Genomic DNA, 6851 nt, shown 5'->3' with positions numbered 1-6851 from the left:
TTGTGTTCCGCCGGTTGCCCCGGCAGACGGCAGTGCTCGACAGCAGAGCAGGACAAGGAAGTAGAGGGGGGAGGGATGGATGGATAGAGCCTGGGGCGAGGTGGTGAAGGGGTGGGTAGGGGAGCGAGCGAGTGAGTAGATCTCATGATTTGTATAGTTTTAGATACATCCATTTCTGCGACAAGTAATTCCGAACGGGAGTACCTTTTTCAGGTGTGATCTACTACTACTGGTGTACTGGTACGAGAGGGATGCACTGGCCCAACCCAACCCAACTTGTCTAGAAGCGTCCACGGACCAATAACAGTATTCAAAAACTACTTGGTGTATTCGAACCGGCAGTGTTCCAAAACCAGTTCATTCCAAAACTAGCTAGCTGGTGTGGTGTACGCGAACCCTAACTTTCATCAAAGAATACGTATCTCCTTTCTAGTGCAGTACGTGTTGGAAATATGAGCAATTTACCGAATGATTTTATTAACAGAAATATTAGATAAAGCATGACTAATATAGCTGCGATAAAGCAAGTCATGCAATCTGACGGAGAGAAAGTAAATAGCATCTGCATATATGAACTTGAACTGAACACATCTAAGACGGACACTAGATCATGTTGTATATATGGAGTAGAACCTAACACATGTAGGGCAAGAACTAGTATGAGAAACTGTGGCAGGACATCTGTCAGAAAGAAGAAGAACACATACGGGACAGCAGTAGCAGAAGCACTGGACTTGGGGTCGACATCCTCTCCAGCCATGTCGTTGCTGAGGTAGTCGACGTCGGGGAAGAGGTTGTCGTCGGGAAAGTAGTCGTCGGAGTCCGTGATGAAGAAGCCAGTAGTCGCGCAGAGCGCTCCCCAAAAACCTTATCACCCTTCTCCCGTACAGGACTCAAAAGGTGCAGTCTCAGAGGCCTACTGTCCTGACGTGCGGTGCACGCCGCAAGCCGGGATAGGAAGACAACAGCAGCTCAGAGATGGAACCGATGGCGAGGGAAGGAGTAGTTCTGGTGCGTCTCTCTGGGAGGAGCGACCTCCCTTTTATAGGCGCAAGAGAAGGAGGCGAGAGGGCAACGACAGGAGGCAAAATGAACAGCTAGCAGCCAAAGGGCTGCACCGTTCGCATTCGAACTCCACTTTCGCAAAAATCTTTTCAGCTTCCGTGTGACCTTTCGTATACCCGTAGTGCGTGGCAAAATTTAGATATCGGCTCGGCTCATTCCTGCAACCCGCGGCGCGTCGTGACGAGGCGTGGCGAGGCGAGGCGGGCGGCGGAGGAGGAGAGCGCGTGGAGATCCCTCTTGTTCTCATGCTCGTACAAGTGGGGAAAGAACCTCCATTATAAGGAGGTCCAACTCCCACTAAAATAGCAATGTGGGACTAAACTTTAGTAGTATCCCCTGCCTTGCACAAATGGGCTAAGTAGGCCTCTAGGATTTATTAGGAATTTCTGAAATAGTTATTGGGCTGCCCAAAATAGACTAAATTCAGCAATCCCCCACCAGATCCCAGAGGCACACAGAAATTTGCCTTTGGTTCCAAAACACTATTTTATATACCGGTATTGCAGTGGAGACTGTTAAGTTGAACTTCCACCTAGAACTCTATGCTACACTAGTAAGCAACTTGAACAATGGACTGGGCCTTGAACTACAAGTTTTCTGCGAATCTAGCTTCACATAAAGCCTTGACCGATACGTGGCTACCGTGGGTCTTCCCCGCGGGTGGAGCTTATGCGTCATACCCCGTGACCTTTCATGAGTTTACTAGAGAGAACCCTACTCTCATAGATTGCGATGTTTGAAAATCAGACTCATATAGGTGTGTTCTTCAAAAGATGTTCTGCAGGATAACATCTCTGCTTAAATAAGCCACTTAGAACACATTAAGTTATACATCAACCTGCCATGTAGATTAGGAGAGTATTGCATCTTCATGGAGTGGTATTGTGAATAGTAAAGATACTCTCCTCTCAGTTGACCAACAACTTGTCTTCCACATCTAATTCACGGAATCTCCGATCACAAAGAATAGGTTACTACTGTGAACAACTCATATTGTGGGTCTCATACCCATCCCTCGATGCATTATCTATCACATTACATGATAGACCCTTAGTAAAAGGATCTGCCAGATTTTTAGACGTTTGGATATAATCCAATGCAATAACTCCGGAGTTTTTCATTTTCCTGACAGACTTTAACCTTCTCTGAACGTGTCTTGATGACTTCATGTTATCCTTTGAGCTGCTCACTTTCGTGATCATAGTTTGATTGTCGCAGTTCATAAGGATACCCGGTACAGGTTTCTCAACAACCGGCAAGTCATTCAAGAGCCGGCGAAGCCAATCAGCTTCAACCGTAGTTGTATCTAGTGTTGTGAGTTCTGCTTCCATTGTTGACCTCGTTAAGATGGTCTACTAGCAAGACTTCCAAGAAACAACGCCACCTCCATGAGTGAATACATAACCGCTCGTGGCCTTTATCTCATCAGCATCTGAGATCTAGTTTGAGTCACTATACCCTTCAATCACCTTTGGGTGCCCGGTGTAGTGAATTCCATAATTCGCAGTGCCTTTCAAATAACGCAAAACTCTTTCTAGAGCTTTCCAATGCACATCTCCTGGTTTTGAGACAAACCGACTCAGTTTGCTAACAGCAAAAGAGATGTCAGGTCTTGTAGCACTTGCTAAGTACATAAGCGAACCAATAATCTGAGAATACTTCAATTGGTCTCTAGCAATTCTTCGATTCTTTCGAAGTAACACACTTGCATCATAAGGTGTTGGAGAGGGCTTGCAGTCACTATAGCCAAAGCGACTCAAGATCTTTTCCACATAGTGAGATTGAAGCAATGTAATCTCACCATCGTCGTCTCTCAACAACTTAATGTTCAGAATGACATCAGCCACTCCTAAATCCTTCATCTCAAAACAGCGAGATAGGAAATTCTTGACCTCCTTAATAACACTCAGATTTGTTCCAAAAATCAGTATGTCGTCAACATACAAGCAAAGGATAACTCCCTCGCCCCCACCATGGCGATAGTACACACATTTGTCAGCTTCGTTTACAACAAAGCCTGCGGCTGTTAAAGTTCTTTCAAACTTCTCATGCCACTGTTTAGGTGCTTGCTTGAGTCCATACAAAGACTTCAGCAACTTGCACACTTTTCCTTCCTGACCATCTAGTACAAACCCGTCTTGTTGTTCCATATAGATTTCCTCGTCCAACTCTCCATTTAGGAAAGCAGTCTTAACATCCATTTGATGAACGAGAAGACCATGCGAGGCAGCTAGTGAAAGTAGAACTCGAATAGTGGTCAGTCGAGCCACAGGTGAGTAAGTATCAAAGAAGTCTTCACCTTCCTTTTGGGTATATCCCTTAGCCACAAGCCGAGCCTTGTACTTTTCAATAGTACCATCAGGCCTAAGCTTCTTCTTGAATACCCATTTGCATCCTATAGGTTTGCACCCATAAGGACGATCAGTTATCTCCCAAGTTTTATTCGCCAAGATGGAATCCATCTCGCTACGAACCGCTTCCTTCCAGTAGTCAGCATCTTCAAATGCATAGGTCTCTGAAATAGAACTGGGAGTGTCATCTATGAGGTACACAAGAAAGTCATCACCAAAGGACTTTGCAGTCCTCTGTCTCTTGCTCCTAATAGGAACTTCATTGTTCTCCTCCACGGGACTTTCAAAGCGTTCCATCAAAATTGTAGGTTCGGTAATTGTAACTGGTTCCTGACGATGAACTAGGCATCTCCTGATTAGATGAGGTAGCCATATCCTTCATGCGAAAGATATCTTCAAAGAAAGTCGCATCATTCGACTCCATGATTGTACCGACATGTATGTCAGGTACCTCAGATTTTACAACCAAGAATCTATAGCCAATGCTTTGAAAAGCATATCCCAGGAAAACACAATCCACAGTCTTTGGTCCAAGCTTCCGCTTCTTTGGAATTGGAACATTGACTTTCGCCAAACAACCCCATGTTCGTAGATAAGAGAGTTTTAACCTTTTCTTCTCCCATTCCTCGAATGGAGTTATCTCTCTGTTCTTTGTGGGAACTCGGTTTAGGACATGACATGCAGTCAATATCGCCTCCCCCCACCATGCCTTGGAGAGACCCGAAGTGTCTAACATGGCGTTAACCAAATCTGTTAGAGTACGGTTCTTTCTTTCGGCCACCCCATTTGACTGAGGTGAATAGGGAGGCGTCCTCTCATGGATTATACCATGTTCCGCACAAAAAGCATCAAATTCATTGGAAAAATACTCTCCACCACGGTCGGACCTAAGCCTCTTGATTTTTCGATCAAGTTGGTTTTCCACTTCAGCTTTATAGATCTTGAAAAAGTTCAAAGCCTCATTCTTAGATTTCAGAAGATACACACGGCAGTATCTAGTGGAGTCATCAATTAACGTCATGAAATATTTCTTTCCACCTTTTGTCAACACACCATTCATTTCACATAGATCTAAATGTATGAGCTCTAGTGGTGCAAGATTTCTTATTTCCGCAGTCGTGTGAGACTTACGAGGTTGCTTAGCTTGCACACACACTTGACACTTAGATCCCTTGACGGTGGTGAAACTAGGGATTAAGTTCAACTTCGCTAGTCGCGACATGCAACCAAAGTTAACATGACAAAGACGTGAATGCCACACATTGGATTCACTATTGTTGCAAATATGATTAACAACTTTATTGCAAACGTCTGATAAGGATAAACGAAACAAGCCTCCTAACTCATAGCCTTTACCAACAAAGGTTCCATACTTGGATATTACAAATTTATTCGACTCAAAGACAAACTTGTAGCCATCTCTACACAAAAGAGATCCACTAACAAGATTTTTATTGACGGAGGGGACATAATGCACGTTCTTCAGCCGCACGATCTTCCCCGAAGTAAACTTCAGATCGACCGTGCCAACACCACGACACTTGAACCGTCGCCCATCAGCACGGTTGAAGTCCCTGCGGTCTGATAAGACGAAAACATGGAAATATCACCGCATACATGCACATTAGCACCCGTGTCAATCAACCAGTTAGGAGAATGACATACTGAAATAATAGTGGAAAATATACCATACCCAGCATCCTTCATGTCAGTGTCTCCAATGACAACATTAGCGGTCTTGCCGCCTTTCCCAGGATGACGCTTGTCATAGCGATTAGGGCAACTAGGAGCCCAATGATCAGGATCCCCACACACATGACAGACACCTTTCTTCTTGTCATTCTTCTTCTTGAAGTTTGTGTGTTGCACAGCCTTGTTCTTCCCATCAAACTTTGCTTTACCATCAAACTTGCCCTTGTTCTTGAACTTGTGGGGCTGGAAGTTCTTCTTTTGTACCAGATTGGCACTAGATCCTCCCTCAATACCTCGAGCACGTGTGTCCTTTGCTCTCGCCTTTTCTTCCACATCAAGAGTGCCAATGAGATCCGGGACAGAAAACTCTTGTCTCTTATGCTTCAGCAAGGTAGCAAAGTTCCTCCATGAAGGAGGAAGCTTAGTGATGATACCTCCGGCAACAAACTTGTCCGATAGCATACAACTGAAGTGCTCAAGTTCTCTAGCAAATGACTGTATCTCATGAGCTTGCTCAACCACGGAGCGCTCTTCAGTCATCCTGTAATCATAGAATTGCTCCATGATGTACAGCTCAGTGCCAGCATCCGAGACCCCAAACTTGGCCTCGAGTGCATCCCACATATCTTTTCCATTATAAATTGATGCATAAGCATCAACTATGTTCTCACCAAGAACACTCAAGAGAGCAGCCTTAAACAGAGTATCCATTTTCTAAAAAGCGTGTGTCTGTTGAGCATCAAGCTCCCCTTCAGGTTTGCCGAGAGTGGCATCATAGCAACTCATGGTTTGAAACCAAAAGACTCCTCTCACGCGCCACCTCTTATAGTGGATACCCTCAAACATAGGAGGTCTCATGGAAGCAACAAAACTGAAGGAAATATGCCCTAGAGGCAATAATAATGTTATTATTTTATTTCCTTATATCATGATAAATGTTTATTATTCATGCTAGAATTGTATTTGTTGGAAATATGCCCTAGAGGCAATAATAAATTGATTATTATTATATTTCCTTGTTCATGATAATCGTTTATTATTCATGCTAGAATTGTATTGATAGGAAACTCAGATACATGTGTGGATACATAGACAACACCATGTCCCTAGTAAGCCTCTAGTTGACTAGCTCGTTAATCAATAGATGGTTACGGTTTCCTGACCATGGACATTGGATGTCGTTGATAACGGGATCACATCATTAGGAGAATGATGTGATGGACAAGACCCAATCCTAAGCCTAGCACAAGATCATGTAGTTCGTATGCTAAAGCTTTTCTAATGTCAAGTATCATTTCCTTAGACCATGAGATTGTGCAACTCCCGGATACCGTAGGAGTGCTTTGGGTGTGCCAAACGTCACAACGTAACTGGGTGGCTATAAAGGTACACTACAGGTATCTCCGAAAGTGTCTGTTGGGTTGGCATGAATCGAGACTGGGATTTGTCACTCCGTGTGACGGAGAGGTATCTCTGGGCCCACTCGGTAGGACATCATCATAATGTGCACAATGTGATCAAGGAGTTGATCACGGGATGATGTGTTACGGAACGAGTAAAGAGACTTGCCGGTAACGAGATTGAACAAGGTATCGGGATACCGACGATCGAATCTCGGGCAAGTATCGTACCGATAGACAAAGGGAATTGTATACAGGATTGATTAAGTCCTTGACATCGTGGTTCATCCGATGAGATCATCGTGGAACATGTGGGAGCCAACATGGGTATCCAGATCCCGCT

Source organism: Triticum dicoccoides, chromosome 4A (assembly GCF_002162155.2).
Source record: "Triticum dicoccoides isolate Atlit2015 ecotype Zavitan chromosome 4A, WEW_v2.0, whole genome shotgun sequence".
NCBI classification, from domain to species: domain Eukaryota; kingdom Viridiplantae; phylum Streptophyta; class Magnoliopsida; order Poales; family Poaceae; genus Triticum; species Triticum dicoccoides.
Note: the sequence above shows the minus strand (reverse complement) of the source record.